The sequence below is a fragment of the Salmo salar genome, chromosome 10, assembly GCF_965601325.2.
Source record: "Salmo salar chromosome 10, fSalSal1, whole genome shotgun sequence".
In the NCBI taxonomy this organism is placed as follows: domain Eukaryota; kingdom Metazoa; phylum Chordata; class Actinopteri; order Salmoniformes; family Salmonidae; genus Salmo; species Salmo salar.
This window is the reverse complement of record NC_138300.1, coordinates 61,784,306-61,800,000: the sequence shown is the minus strand read 5'-3', so window position 1 is coordinate 61,800,000 and position 15,695 is coordinate 61,784,306. Positions and strand designations below refer to the sequence as shown.

The 15,695-nt window shown below is 53.3% G+C and overlaps 2 non-coding genes and 2 pseudogenes across 2 annotated transcripts; all 4 read left to right on the top strand.

Moving 5' to 3' along the window:
- The first annotated feature begins 5,448 nt into the window (after positions 1-5,448).
- LOC123736245 (uncharacterized) lies at positions 5,449-5,628 on the top strand (annotated as a pseudogene).
- Positions 5,629-6,313: 685 nt separating this feature from the next.
- On the top strand, positions 6,314-6,430 carry LOC123735099 (U5 spliceosomal RNA). Its single transcript, XR_006765246.1, has one exon. It is a non-coding gene; the product is annotated as a U5 spliceosomal RNA (small nuclear RNA).
- A 5,664-nt stretch (positions 6,431-12,094) lies between these two features.
- Positions 12,095-12,275, top strand: LOC123724702 (uncharacterized; annotated as a pseudogene).
- Positions 12,276-12,960: 685 nt separating this feature from the next.
- On the top strand, positions 12,961-13,077 carry LOC123724800 (U5 spliceosomal RNA). The gene has a single exon (XR_006757277.1). It is a non-coding gene; the product is annotated as a U5 spliceosomal RNA (small nuclear RNA).
- Positions 13,078-15,695: the final 2,618 nt, after the last annotated feature.

The following is a 15,695-nucleotide window of genomic DNA, read 5'->3' as shown; positions in this document are numbered from 1 at the left end:
GGGAAGCGTTGGGTGAGGAGGAGCCAACTTTTGCCAAACCGATGAGGTCTGCCGAGGCCCCCGGGGGCCCGGCGGGTGCAGGGGTCAATTTGTGGGTTATCGCTTCTCGGCCTTTTGGCTCAGATCAAGCTTGGTACCGAGGTGCCCCAAAGCCCGCTGAGCCAGAAGGTCGAAGGAAGGCAGGAGGGAGGAAAATTTTATTTTGTTTTTTTTTGGCGGGAATCGGAGTTTTCGGATTTCTTTTTTCTTTGGCTTCTTGTATAAGAGAGCATTTTTGTTGGAAGAGATGGAGCAGCAAAAGCCAATCAGGCAGGTTCCAGGGATTGGCTTGGCCAACACCGTGAGGTTTGCCTGGACGGACAAGGAGACGGAGCCATGGGGACGAGATACGTTTGGGAGAAATATCCTGATGGGCTACCTGAATCTACAGGTTAAAGATGTTCTATGCCTTCAGGGGAACCCGATGGAGAAGGCATATGATGTGACGTTTCATGTGGAGGAGAAGCATGACGATATTATGAAGAAGGTGAGGGAAGGGAAAGGAGCAAGACCCCTGTGCCATTACGAGGTGACCAGCCTGGCAAGGAACAATTTCAGGGTGGTCACCGTCACCATGTACAATCCCCATGTAAAGGATGAGGAGGTGAGGGCCTTTCTGGGGAGATACGTGGAAAACGTCTCCTCAGCGAGGCACCTCAGGGACTCCCTGGGATTCTGGAACGGGAGGAGAGGGTTCCAGGTCCTTCTCAGGGAGGACCCGAAGGGTTTAGGTGGCTACCTCCATCCCCCGGCGATGTTCTCCCTGGGGGCTGACAGGGGGACATTATTCTATGCCCGTCAGCCTCCTTTCTGCAGGCGTTGTATGGCCTATGGTCATATCCTGGCCTCGTGCAACACCAGAAAATGCAAGTTCTGTGGGTCGGGAGAGCACGAGGCCAAGGATTGTGACGAGCCCAAGGCTTGCCACGGGTGTGGCTCGTCAGCACACCTGTGGCGTGAGTGCCCGGCTCGTCAGAGGTCGTACGCGTCTGCGGCTGGAGGGAGAACGGGGGATGGGGGGAGAAAGGAAAGTAAGGGCCTGGATGAAGGTAATGGCACAGGGGAAAAGACTGCACGGAAGGAGAAGGACGGGAGGAAGGAGGCTGGAACAGAAGGAGAGGAGGGGAAGGAGGCGGAAGGAACAGAGAAGAAGGAGACTGGGGCAGTGGCGAGAGAGGAGGTGGAGGAGGGAACGGTGGCGGAAATGGAAGGAGAAGCTGAGACGGGACCAGAAGAAGGACCGGAGGAGGAAGAAGGAGTGAAGGAGTGGGGGGACAGCTTGTCGAGCGCCCTTGTTGAAGAGATGCGGGGAATGGTGGAGGAGATGGCGGGGAAGAGGGGTGGTGTCTCCCCGCTACCTCCAACACCAAAGAAGAAAGGGAAGAGGAGGGTGTGCTTGACAGGCTGTGAGAGGGAGGGGGGTGTGGGGGGGGAGGGGGTGGCCAAGCGTGTGATGGGGGAAAGAAGAACGCCCTTGTCCTCGTTATTTTTATCAGCCCCTCAACAGCTGGTGGAGGGTGACTCCCAGGGCGTGGCGCTGGGCTGGGGGTCTGAGGGGGGATCTCAACTCCTGCTTGGGGAGATGGGGTCCCCTGCTCTCGACCTCAGTCCAGCAGCCTACAGGGAGACAGAAACGGAGGGTGTTGGTGGGGAACCCAGGATGCAGGGAACTCCAAGGCCTAACACCATCCCTGCATCCTGGGTTGGAGAGATGGAGGAGGACGGGGGGACGTCAGGAGAGGAGAGGACGTCCCCGCCGGATGAGACGAGGCAGGGGAGCATCGGGTGAGTCTCCTGTTTTTTGGTTAATTTGGGGTTTTCATTTCATTGATGTAAGGTTTTGTAATTTAATTTTTAAATGACATTTTCTGTTAATATTTTTAGTTTAAATGTAAGGGGTTTGAGGGATTTTGTTAAGAGGAGGGCGGTTTTTAGTTTTTTGGAAGGGGTGGGTTTTGATGTTTGTTTTGTACAGGAGGTTCACCTGAGGGATGGAGGGGATGTCATCAGGTTTAGTAGGGAGTGGGATAAGGGGGAATCAATTTGGGGTATAGGTGGGGTTCACTCTACGGGGGTGGGTATTTTGTTTGGGAATAGGGAGGTTAGAGTAGAGAGCACTTTTGTTGTAATGCAGGGGAGGGTGTTGGGGGTGGATGTCACTTTTAGGGATAGTAGGTATAGGTTAGTGGTGGTGTATGGGCCACAGGTGGCGGCAGACAGGAGGGAGATGGTGGACTGTCTGGCGCCCCTGTGTGTCACAAATAGGCACTTGGTGATAGGTGGGGATTTTAACATAGATTTAGGGTTAGCGGGGGATAGTAGTGCAGGCGCCATCACCGGGCTTATGGCTTGCCATGGTCTGGTTGATGGAGGCCTGCACACTACTCCGACAATGGCGGGTCCCACATGGCGTAACTCTCGGGGGGTTGCGCGGAGGCTCGACTATATTTTTCTATCTAGGTCTTTGGGCCAGTTGTCTGGGCGGCTGTTGCCTGTGTTCTTCTCAGATCACGACGGGGTGCTCCTGCAGGTGGGGCCGCCAGTCTGCCTCTTCGGTAGGGGGTACTGGAAATTAGATCGGGATGTGCTGGAGGAGCAAGCTTTCGTCGACACCTTTTTTGGTTTCTTTCGGGGGCTTGAAGGCCTCCGGTCCATGTGCGAGGGGGTGTTGGAGTGGTGGGATTTAGTTAAGGTAAGGATTAGGGCTTTTATAATAGGATATTGTAAGAGGAAAAAAAGGGAGGAAAGGAGGGAGGTGGATCGTATCCAAAGGTTGCTCGAACTCGAGTACGAGGCAGGCAACCTCGGCGGGTCGATTGACTGGGAGAGATCCACTGACCTGAAGGCGCAGCTCAGGGAGCTGCAGGAGCGGAAGGCTCGAGCTTTCCTGGAGCGTGCGCATAATGGCTTTTTAGAACATAATGAGACTTGTTCCTCTATGTTCTTTAAGTCGGTTAGGGCCAGACAGAGTAGGAAGATAATGCATGGGGTGAGGAAAGAAGATGGTAGCATAGTTAGAAAACCGGAGGAAATGGTCAGGGTAACAACTGATCATTTCCGAGGTTTATTTAAAGAGAGGGTAATAGATGTAGAGCAGGGAAATGTGTTTTTAGAACACTTGTCCCGGCGATTGCCGGAGGACATTAGAGATGTGATGGAGGCTCAGATCTCCCTCGAGGAGGTTGAGAGCGCTCTCAGGAGGATGGGAAAAGGGAAGGTGCCTGGGATGGATGGGCTGCCGGCCGAGTTTTACCTCAAGTTTTGGGGTATACTTGGACCAGTGGTCCTCGAAGTCTTGAAGGCCATCCTTGAGACGGGGGTCCCGGGGGGATCAATGGCGGTCGGTGTGCTGTCACTTCTTTATAAGAAGGGGGAAGCAACTGACCTTGGCAACTGGCGGCCGTTGACCATGCTGTGCGTAGATTACAAGCTACTTGCAAAGGTTTTAGCAGACCGGTTGCGCACAGCCCTTCCCTACGTCGTCCATGAGGATCAGACGTGCGGGGTAGAGGGTCGCTCGATCAGATGGAACCTACAGTTGATCAGGGACTCCATCGCTTGGGTAGAAGATAGGGGGCTGCCTTTAATGGTAGCAGCGCTAGATCAGGCGAAAGCCTTTGATCGCGTGAATAGATCCTTTCTATTCAGGGTGTTAGGTAGATTAGGATTTGGGGAGAAGTTTATAGGATGGATCCGTACATTATATGTCGGAGCAGGGTGCCGAGTTAGTGTAAACAGTCACTTAGGTGACGTTTTTGACCTCTCGTCTGGGGTCAGGCAGGGATGCCCGCTCTCGGCTCTCCTCTTCGTTCTGTACATGGAGCCTCTGGGGGCTGCCATTAGGGCAGACACAGGGGTGGAGGGCTTGCTGATCCCTGGAAGTGGCGGTCTCCGTGTCAAGTTGACACAGTACGCCGACGACACATCCTTGCTGCTTTGCAAGGACTCGTGCCTGACAAGGTCCCTTGCCATTATTGGGGACTTCACCCGAGCGTCGGGGGCGGTTCTTAACCACGCGAAGTCTTCCGTTAAGTTTTTCGGAAGATGGAGTGGTAGGACGGATGTGCCCGGAGGGTTATCTCTCTGTAACGGGGCCCTGAGGATACTCGGGGTCCATTTTGAGACCTCCGGCTCAGCGACGCTGAACTGGAACATGGGCATCGCAGTGGTACAGAAGAAGCTAGCGATGTGGAGGGCTAGGTCTTTGTCCTTTTTAGGCAAGGTCCTGGTTCTCAAGGTGGATGTATTGCCATCTCTATTGTATTTGGCGTACATCTACCCATTGCCGGCTAGTCTGAGGAGGCCTCTAGTGAGGCTGGTGTTTCAGTTCATGTGGGGTGGCAGGTACGAGTGGGTCGCCAGGGCACGCATGATCTGTCCCATCGGGGAGGGAGGTAGGGGGGTACCACATCTCCCCCTCAAGCTGGACGCAATTTTTGTTTCATTTCTGTTGACGGAGCTTGCTCAGCCAGTACTGCACCCGTCCGGTTACCTCCTGCGGGTGTTCTTCTCGTATCAGGCGAGAAGCGTAATGGTGTGGTCTAACACGGGTCCTCGGGCGGAACAGCTGCCGTGGCACTTTGGCCATGCGGCCAAGTGGCTGCGTGCGCACCCCGAGGTTGAAGTCGCCCGAGTAGGTTTAGATCACAGGCACCTGTACGAGGAGGTTAGACGGGCAGTAAGTCCGGCACCTGTGGTGGGCATCCCGGCGGCGGTCTGGGAAGGAGTGCAGGCGCGGGGCCTGGACAACAGGCTCAAGGACCTGAATTGGTTGAGCCTCCACAAGTGTTTGCCGGTACGCTCCACCATGTACCGGCATAGCTTGGCGCGATCCCCCACCTGCCCAAGACTTTCTTGTGGCGGGGAGGAGACTGTGCGCCATGTCTTTTGGGACTGTGCCATTGCCGGAGTAGTATGGGCGAAGGCACGGGTGTTGTTAGGAAGGGTTAGAGGTGATTTTGTATTGACGTGGGCTAGGCTAGAGAGAGGTGTAGGGAGAGCGAGGGGCACGGATAGGGATAGGTTTCTGCTCTGGCTTCTCATGAGCCTCTTTAAGCGGGGGCTGTGGGAAGCCAGGCAGAACATGGTCAAGACAGGGAGAGATTGGGGGGTGGAAGGAATAGTGAGGAGGGTGGAAGGTGATTTGAGGGGGAGGATGAAGAGGGAGGAGAGGAAGTGGGGGCAGCATGCTGCACGGGAGAGATGGAAGGGGGGATTAGGGCTGGGGTTATTCTAGAATAGGGATGGGGAGATAGGGAAAGGTAGTGTGTAGGATGACGGGGAGGGATGATGCTCCCCTGAGTTTTTGTTTTGGGTTTTTCTTTGTTTTGTGAATTAAAAATACCATGATTGATTTACTTTGAATGAAAATTTTGATTTGTATGGTATGAATGGTATGGATTGTAATAAATTATTTTTTCTAAAAAAAAAAAAAAATCTGTTCTTATCAGTTTAATATCTGATACGTCCCCCATCGGGGGACTACATATTAAATGGATTTTTCGAACAGGGAGTCGGAAATGGGGCTTGCTCCGTCCGCTCCACGCATCGACCCGGTATTGCAGTACCTCCGGGAACGGTGCAACACTTTTCTCCCATTGTCAAGGAAAAAGAAATACACCAAGCTATGTAAAACAGCTAGCAGAAGAAGAGAAGGAATGAAAAAAGAAGAATCATCCAAACTGAAACAAGTGCGAAGCCCCCTTCATGGGGGTCCCCCGTTTTCCCGCCATTTTACTTAAAAAAAAAAAAAAAAAAAAAAAAAAAAAACATTGGCCAGGAGAGTGTGTGTGTGTGTGTGTGTGTGTGTGTGTGTGTGTGTGTGTTTTTGAGCCCCCCCCAAAAAATACAATCACTTCACCAGGATTGTGTGTGTGTGTGTGTGTGTGTGTGTGTGTTTTTGAGCCCCCCCAAAAAAATACAATCACTTCACCAGGATTGTGTGTGTGTGTGTGTGTGTGTGTGTGTGTGTGTGTGTGTGTGTGTGTTTTTGAGCCCCCCCCCCCAAAAAATACAATCACTTCACCAGGATTGTGTGTGTGTGTGTGTGTTTTTGAGCCCCCCCCCCAAAAAATACAATCACTTCACCAGGATTGTCTATCTGTCTGTCTGTCTGTCTGTCTGTCTGTCTGTCTGTCTGTCTGTCTGTCTGTCTGTCTGTGACTTTTTACCCACAGCCCTCGAAAACTTGGAAGAGTGGGTTCGGGGACCACCCGCGGGGACCCGGCCTAGAGTGCACCGTGTGTGTCTCGGGCCCCGACCTCTGACTTCCATACGACTCTGGTTTCTCTTCATTACGCACAAGCCTTTCGCCTTTTACTAAAGACTTCCGTGGAGAGGAACACTTACGAGTTCAACGTATTTTTGGAAGGGCTTTGCTTCTGGCAGAGCCCGGTATCTTGTTTCAAGAGAAATTGACAGAGATGACGCCGAGACTTTTTGCTCAGGCGTTTGACTTGAAGCCGGCTGACCGACCGGCGTATTTTTTCCACTCAAAGTAGTCGCTCGGGCAATTGAGTTCAAGCCCGACGATGACTGGTGTATTTGCCGGGCATTGAACAAATAGTCGCACTAGGATTAAAGAGCTAGTGACCTAACGACGCATTAGCGACTTTTAAAAAAAAACACACCCGCCTGTCACCAGGGAAGCGTTGGGTGAGGAGGAGCCAACTTTTGCCAAACCGATGAGGTCTGCCGAGGCCCCCGGGGGCCCGGCGGGTGCAGGGGTCAATTTGTGGGTTATCGCTTCTCGGCCTTTTGGCTCAGATCAAGCTTGGTACCGAGGTGCCCCAGAGCTCGCTGAGTCAAGAGGTCGAAGGTGGTAGGGCGGAGAGCTTTTTGGTAGGAAGCTTCTTTAATTTTCCCTCCAATTTTTTGGATCGCATTTATCAAGGACAAAATGGCGCAGAATCCAAACAGCAGGTCGGTTCCTGGAATGGGTCTGGCGAACACGGTACGTTTTTCATGGAGAGATAAGGAGTTGGAGCCAGCCGGTCGAGAAACCTTTGGGAGGACGATCTTGTTGGGTGTATTGAAGTTGGCGGTCAAGGACGTGTTTTGCCTCCAAGGGAATCCCACGGAAGCAGCGTATGATGTGACTTTTTATAACGAAGAAAAGCATGATGAAATCATGCAGAAGGTGAGAGAAGTTGGAGCTGGGAGGCCGATGTGCCATTATGAGGTCACAAGCTTGGCAAGAAATAATTTTCGAGTGGTAACAGTCAACATCTATAACCCCCATGTCAAGGATGAAGAAGTGAGGGCCTTTCTGGGGAGGTATATGGACAAGGTATCCTCAGCAAGGCTCCTCAGGGACTCCCTGGGGTTTTGGAATGGGAGGAGAGGGTTCCAGGCCCTACTCAGGGAGGACCCAAAGGGACAGGGTGGCTACCTCCATCCCCCCGCTATGTTCTCCCTGGGGGCTGACAGGGGGACGTTGTTTTACGCACGTCAGCCCCCGTTTTGCAGGCGTTGTATGGCCTACGGCCATACCCTCGCCTCGTGCAGTACAAAAAAGTGCAGATTTTGTGGATCTGGAGAGCACGAGGCGAGGGACTGCGACGTGCCGAAGGCGTGCCACGGGTGTGGCTCGTCTACACACCTGTGGCGGGAGTGCCCGGCTCGCCAGAGGTCATACGCGTCTGCAGCGGGGGGGGGAGCAGGAGCGGGGGATGGGGGAAGAAGAGGGGAAGGAAGGGCATCACAGGAGAAGGACAAGAGACAAGAACGGAAAGAAGAGGAGCAAGGAGTGACAGCAGGAGGGCAAGGGAAAAAAGAAGACACGGGAGCAGAAGAAGGAAAGGAATCGAAAGGAAGAAAGGGAGTGGAGGAGCGAGAGACAGCGACAATGGAGGGAGAGGTGGTGGAGGGGGTGCCGGTGGCGGGGGAGGAGGAGGAGGAGGGAAGGGGGGTGAGGGAGTGGGGGGACAGCATGTCGAGCGCCCTCGTTGAGGAGTTGAGGGGAATGGTGGAGGAGCTGGCGGAGAGGGGGAGTGGTGTCTCTCCGCTGCCTCCAAAGCCGAAGAAGAAAGGGAAGAGGGGGAGCTCGGCATGCTGTGAGAGGGAGGGGGGTGAGGGGGGGGAGGGGGTGGCCAAGCGTGTGATGGGGGAGGGAAGAACGCCTTTGGCATCGCTGTTTGCCTCAGCCCCCCAACAGCTGGTGGAGGGAGACTCCCAGGGCGTGGCGCTGGGCTGGGTGTCTGAGGGGGGATCTCAACTCCTGCTTGGGGAGGTGGGATCTCCTGCTCTTGACCTCAGTCCAGCTGCCGTTGGGGAGAGAGGAGAGGAGGGTGTTGGTGGGGAACCCAGGATGCAGGGAACTCCAAGGCCTAACACCATCCCTGCATCCTGGGTTGGAGAGATGGAGGAGGACGGGGGGACGTCAGGAGAGGAGAGGACGTCCCCGCCGGATGAGACGAAGCAGGGGAGCATCGGGTGAGTCTCCTGTTTTTTGGTTAATTTGGGGTTGCATTTTATTGATGTAAGGTTTTATAATTTATTTTTAAATGAAATTTTCTGTTAATATTTTTAGTTTAAATGTAAGGGGTTTAAGGGATTTTGTTAAGAGGAGGGCGGTATTTAGTTTTTTGGAAGGGGTGGGTTTTGATGTTTGTTTTTTACAGGAGGTTCACCTGAGGGATGGAGGGGATGTCATCAGGTTTAGTAGGGAGTGGGATAAGGGGGAGTCAGTTTGGGGTATAGGTGGGGTGCATTCTACAGGGGTGGGGATTTTGTTTGGGAATAGGGAGGTGAAGGTGGAGGGATCTTTTGTTGTAATGCAGGGGAGGGTGTTGGGGGTGGATGTCACTTTTAGGGATAGTAGGTATAGGTTAGTGGTGGTGTATGGGCCACAGGTGGCGGCAGACAGGAGGGAGATGGTGGACTGTCTGACGCCCCTGTGTGTTACAAATAGGCACTTAGTGATAGGGGGGGATTTTAATATAGATTTAGGGGTAGGGGGAGATAGTAGTGCAGGCGCCATCACCGGGCTAATGGCTTGTCATGGTCTGGTTGATGGAGGTCTGCACTCTACTCCGACAATGGCTGGTCCCACATGGCGCAACTCCCGGGGGGTTGCGCGGAGGCTCGACTACATTTTCCTATCTAGGTCTTTGGGTCAGTTGTCTGGGCGGCTGTTGCCTGTGTCTTTCTCAGATCACGACGGGGTGCTCCTGCAGGTGGGGTCGCCAGTCTGCCTCTTCGGTAGGGGGTACTGGAAATTAGATCGGGATGTGCTGGAGGAGCAAGCTTTCGTTGACACCTTTTTTGGTTTCTTTCGGGGGCTTGAAGGCCTCCGGTCCATGTGCGAGGGGGTGTTAGAGTGGTGGGATTTAGTTAAGGTAAGGATTAGGGCTTTTATAATAGGATATTGTAAGAGGAAAAAAAGGGAGGAAAGGAGGGAGGTGGATCGTATCCAAAGGTTGCTCGAACTCGAGTATGAGGCAGGCAACCTCGGCGGGTCGATTGACTGGGAGAGATCCACTGACCTGAAGGCGCAGCTCAGGGAGCTGCAGGAGCGGAAGGCTCGAGCTTTCCTGGAGCGTGCGCATAATGGCTTTCTAGAACATAATGAGACTTGTTCCGCTATGTTCTTTAAGTCGGTTAGGGGCAGACAGAGTAGGAAGATAATGCATGGGGTGAGGAAAGAAGATGGTAGCATAGTTAGAAAACCGGAGGAAATGGTCAGGGTAACAACTGATCATTTCCGAGGTTTATTTAAAGAGAGGGTAATAGATGTAGAACAGGGAAATGTGTTTTTAGAACACTTGTCCCGGCGATTGCCGGAGGACATTAGAGATGTGATGGAGGCTCAGATCTCCCTCGAGGAGGTTGAGAGCGCTCTCAGGAGGATGGGAAAAGGGAAGGTGCCTGGGATGGATGGGCTGCCGGCCGAGTTTTACCTCAAGTTTTGGGGTATACTTGGACCAGTGGTTCTCGAAGTCTTGAAGGCCATCCTTGAGACGGGGAAACCGGGGGGATCAATGGCGGTCGGTGTGCTGTCACTTCTTTATAAGAAGGGGGAAGCAACTGACCTTGGCAACTGGCGGCCGTTGACCATGCTGTGCGTAGATTACAAGCTACTTGCAAAGGTTTTAGCGGACCGGTTGCGCACAGCCCTTCCCTACGTCGTCCATGAGGATCAGACGTGCGGGGTAGAGGGTCGCTCGATCAGATGGAACCTACAGTTGATCAGGGACTCCATCGCTTGGGTAGAAGATAGGGGGCTGCCTTTAATGGTAGCAGCGCTAGATCAGGCGAAAGCCTTTGATCGCGTGAATAGATCCTTTCTATTCAGGGTGTTAGGTAGATTAGGATTTGGGGAGAAGTTTATAGGATGGATCCGTACATTATATGTCGGAGCAGGGTGCCGAGTTAGTGTAAACAGTCACTTAGGTGACGTTTTTGACCTCTCGTCTGGGGTCAGGCAGGGATGCCCGCTCTCGGCTCTCCTCTTCGTTCTGTACATGGAGCCTCTGGGGGCTGCCATTAGGGCAGACACAGGGGTGGAGGGCTTGCTGATCCCTGGAAGTGGCGGTCTCCGTGTCAAGTTGACACAGTACGCCGACGACACATCCTTGCTGCTTTGCAAGGACTCGTGCCTGACAAGGTCCCTTGCCATTATTGGGGACTTCACCCGAGCGTCGGGGGCGGTTCTTAACCACGCGAAGTCTTCCGTTAAGTTTTTCGGAAGATGGAGTGGTAGGACGGATGTGCCCGGAGGGTTATCTCTCTGTAACGGGGCCCTGAGGATACTCGGGGTCCATTTTGAGACCTCCGGCTCAGCGACGCTGAACTGGAACATGGGCATCGCAGTGGTACAGAAGAAGCTAGCGATGTGGAGGGCTAGGTCTTTGTCCTTTTTAGGCAAGGTCCTGGTTCTCAAGGTGGATGTATTGCCATCTCTATTGTATTTGGCGTACATCTACCCATTGCCGGCTAGTCTGAGGAGGCCTCTAGTGAGGCTGGTGTTTCAGTTCATGTGGGGTGGCAGGTACGAGTGGGTCGCCAGGGCACGCATGATCTGTCCCATCGGGGAGGGAGGTAGGGGGGTACCACATCTCCCCCTCAAGCTGGACGCAATTTTTGTTTCATTTCTGTTGACGGAGCTTGCTCAGCCAGTACTGCACCCGTCCGGTTACCTCCTGCGGGTGTTCTTCTCGTATCAGGCGAGAAGCGTAATGGTGTGGTCTAACACGGGTCCTCGGGCGGAACAGCTGCCGTGGCACTTTGGCCATGCGGCCAAGTGGCTGCGTGCGCACCCCGAGGTTGAAGTCGCCCGAGTAGGTTTAGATCACAGGCACCTGTACGAGGAGGTTAGACGGGCAGTAAGTCCGGCACCTGTGGTGGGCATCCCGGCGGCGGTCTGGGAAGGAGTGCAGGCGCGGGGCCTGGACAACAGGCTCAAGGACCTGAATTGGTTGAGCCTCCACAAGTGTTTGCCGGTACGCTCCACCATGTACCGGCATAGCTTGGCGCGATCCCCCACCTGCCCAAGACTTTCTTGTGGCGGGGAGGAGACTGTGCGCCATGTCTTTTGGGACTGTGCCATTGCCGGAGTAGTATGGGCGAAGGCACGGGTGTTGTTAGGAAGGGTTAGAGGTGATTTTGTATTGACGTGGGCTAGGCTAGAGAGAGGTGTAGGGAGAGCGAGGGGCACGGATAGGGATAGGTTTCTGCTCTGGCTTCTCATGAGCCTCTTTAAGCGGGGGCTGTGGGAAGCCAGGCAGAACATGGTCAAGACAGGGAGAGATTGGGGGGTGGAAGGAATAGTGAGGAGGGTGGAAGGTGATTTGAGGGGGAGGATGAAGAGGGAGGAGAGGAAGTGGGGGCAGCATGCTGCACGGGAGAGATGGAAGGGGGGATTAGGGCTGGGGTTATTCTAGAATAGGGATGGGGAGATAGGGAAAGGTAGTGTGTAGGATGACGGGGAGGGATGATGCTCCCCTGAGTTTTTGTTTTGGGTTTTTCTTTGTTTTGTGAATTAAAAATACCATGATTGATTTACTTTGAATGAAAATTTTGATTTGTATGGTATGAATGGTATGGATTGTAATAAATTATTTTTTCTAAAAAAAAAAAAAAAATCTGTTCTTATCAGTTTAATATCTGATACGTCCCCCATCGGGGGACTACATATTAAATGGATTTTTCGAACAGGGAGTCGGAAATGGGGCTTGCTCCGTCCGCTCCACGCATCGACCCGGTATTGCAGTACCTCCGGGAACGGTGCAACACTTTTCTCCCATTGTCAAGGAAAAAGAAATACACCAAGCTATGTAAAACAGCTAGCAGAAGAAGAGAAGGAATGAAAAAAGAAGAATCATCCAAACTGAAACAAGTGCGAAGCCCCCTTCATGGGGGTCCCCCGTTTTCCCGCCATTTTACTTAAAAAAAAAAAAAAAAAAAAAAAAAAAAAACATTGGCCAGGAGAGTGTGTGTGTGTGTGTGTGTGTGTGTGTGTGTGTGTGTGTGTTTTTGAGCCCCCCCCAAAAAATACAATCACTTCACCAGGATTGTGTGTGTGTGTGTGTGTGTGTGTGTGTGTTTTTGAGCCCCCCCAAAAAAATACAATCACTTCACCAGGATTGTGTGTGTGTGTGTGTGTGTGTGTGTGTGTGTGTGTGTGTGTGTGTGTTTTTGAGCCCCCCCCCCCAAAAAATACAATCACTTCACCAGGATTGTGTGTGTGTGTGTGTGTTTTTGAGCCCCCCCCCCAAAAAATACAATCACTTCACCAGGATTGTCTATCTGTCTGTCTGTCTGTCTGTCTGTCTGTCTGTCTGTCTGTCTGTCTGTCTGTCTGTCTGTGACTTTTTACCCACAGCCCTCGAAAACTTGGAAGAGTGGGTTCGGGGACCACCCGCGGGGACCCGGCCTAGAGTGCACCGTGTGTGTCTCGGGCCCCGACCTCTGACTTCCATACGACTCTGGTTTCTCTTCATTACGCACAAGCCTTTCGCCTTTTACTAAAGACTTCCGTGGAGAGGAACACTTACGAGTTCAACGTATTTTTGGAAGGGCTTTGCTTCTGGCAGAGCCCGGTATCTTGTTTCAAGAGAAATTGACAGAGATGACGCCGAGACTTTTTGCTCAGGCGTTTGACTTGAAGCCGGCTGACCGACCGGCGTATTTTTTCCACTCAAAGTAGTCGCTCGGGCAATTGAGTTCAAGCCCGACGATGACTGGTGTATTTGCCGGGCATTGAACAAATAGTCGCACTAGGATTAAAGAGCTAGTGACCTAACGACGCATTAGCGACTTTTAAAAAAAAACACACCCGCCTGTCACCAGGGAAGCGTTGGGTGAGGAGGAGCCAACTTTTGCCAAACCGATGAGGTCTGCCGAGGCCCCCGGGGGCCCGGCGGGTGCAGGGGTCAATTTGTGGGTTATCGCTTCTCGGCCTTTTGGCTCAGATCAAGCTTGGTACCGAGGTGCCCCAGAGCTCGCTGAGTCAAGAGGTCGAAGGTGGTAGGGCGGAGAGCTTTTTGGTAGGAAGCTTCTTTAATTTTCCCTCCAATTTTTTGGATCGCATTTATCAAGGACAAAATGGCGCAGAATCCAAACAGCAGGTCGGTTCCTGGAATGGGTCTGGCGAACACGGTACGTTTTTCATGGAGAGATAAGGAGTTGGAGCCAGCCGGTCGAGAAACCTTTGGGAGGACGATCTTGTTGGGTGTATTGAAGTTGGCGGTCAAGGACGTGTTTTGCCTCCAAGGGAATCCCACGGAAGCAGCGTATGATGTGACTTTTTATAACGAAGAAAAGCATGATGAAATCATGCAGAAGGTGAGAGAAGTTGGAGCTGGGAGGCCGATGTGCCATTATGAGGTCACAAGCTTGGCAAGAAATAATTTTCGAGTGGTAACAGTCAACATCTATAACCCCCATGTCAAGGATGAAGAAGTGAGGGCCTTTCTGGGGAGGTATATGGACAAGGTATCCTCAGCAAGGCTCCTCAGGGACTCCCTGGGGTTTTGGAATGGGAGGAGAGGGTTCCAGGCCCTACTCAGGGAGGACCCAAAGGGACAGGGTGGCTACCTCCATCCCCCCGCTATGTTCTCCCTGGGGGCTGACAGGGGGACGTTGTTTTACGCACGTCAGCCCCCGTTTTGCAGGCGTTGTATGGCCTACGGCCATACCCTCGCCTCGTGCAGTACAAAAAAGTGCAGATTTTGTGGATCTGGAGAGCACGAGGCGAGGGACTGCGACGTGCCGAAGGCGTGCCACGGGTGTGGCTCGTCTACACACCTGTGGCGGGAGTGCCCGGCTCGCCAGAGGTCATACGCGTCTGCAGCGGGGGGGGGAGCAGGAGCGGGGGATGGGGGAAGAAGAGGGGAAGGAAGGGCATCACAGGAGAAGGACAAGAGACAAGAACGGAAAGAAGAGGAGCAAGGAGTGACAGCAGGAGGGCAAGGGAAAAAAGAAGACACGGGAGCAGAAGAAGGAAAGGAATCGAAAGGAAGAAAGGGAGTGGAGGAGCGAGAGACAGCGACAATGGAGGGAGAGGTGGTGGAGGGGGTGCCGGTGGCGGGGGAGGAGGAGGAGGAGGGAAGGGGGGTGAGGGAGTGGGGGGACAGCATGTCGAGCGCCCTCGTTGAGGAGTTGAGGGGAATGGTGGAGGAGCTGGCGGAGAGGGGGAGTGGTGTCTCTCCGCTGCCTCCAAAGCCGAAGAAGAAAGGGAAGAGGGGGAGCTCGGCATGCTGTGAGAGGGAGGGGGGTGAGGGGGGGGAGGGGGTGGCCAAGCGTGTGATGGGGGAGGGAAGAACGCCTTTGGCATCGCTGTTTGCCTCAGCCCCCCAACAGCTGGTGGAGGGAGACTCCCAGGGCGTGGCGCTGGGCTGGGTGTCTGAGGGGGGATCTCAACTCCTGCTTGGGGAGGTGGGATCTCCTGCTCTTGACCTCAGTCCAGCTGCCGTTGGGGAGAGAGGAGAGGAGGGTGTTGGTGGGGAACCCAGGATGCAGGGAACTCCAAGGCCTAACACCATCCCTGCATCCTGGGTTGGAGAGATGGAGGAGGACGGGGGGACGTCAGGAGAGGAGAGGACGTCCCCGCCGGATGAGACGAAGCAGGGGAGCATCGGGTGAGTCTCCTGTTTTTTGGTTAATTTGGGGTTGCATTTTATTGATGTAAGGTTTTATAATTTATTTTTAAATGAAATTTTCTGTTAATATTTTTAGTTTAAATGTAAGGGGTTTAAGGGATTTTGTTAAGAGGAGGGCGGTATTTAGTTTTTTGGAAGGGGTGGGTTTTGATGTTTGTTTTTTACAGGAGGTTCACCTGAGGGATGGAGGGGATGTCATCAGGTTTAGTAGGGAGTGGGATAAGGGGGAGTCAGTTTGGGGTATAGGTGGGGTGCATTCTACAGGGGTGGGGATTTTGTTTGGGAATAGGGAGGTGAAGGTGGAGGGATCTTTTGTTGTAATGCAGGGGAGGGTGTTGGGGGTGGATGTCACTTTTAGGGATAGTAGGTATAGGTTAGTGGTGGTGTATGGGCCACAGGTGGCGGCAGACAGGAGGGAGATGGTGGACTGTCTGACGCCCCTGTGTGTTACAAATAGGCACTTAGTGATAGGGGGGGATTTTAATATAGATTTAGGGGTAGGGGGAGATAGTAGTGCAGGCGCCATCACCGGGCTAATGGCTTGTCATGGTCTGG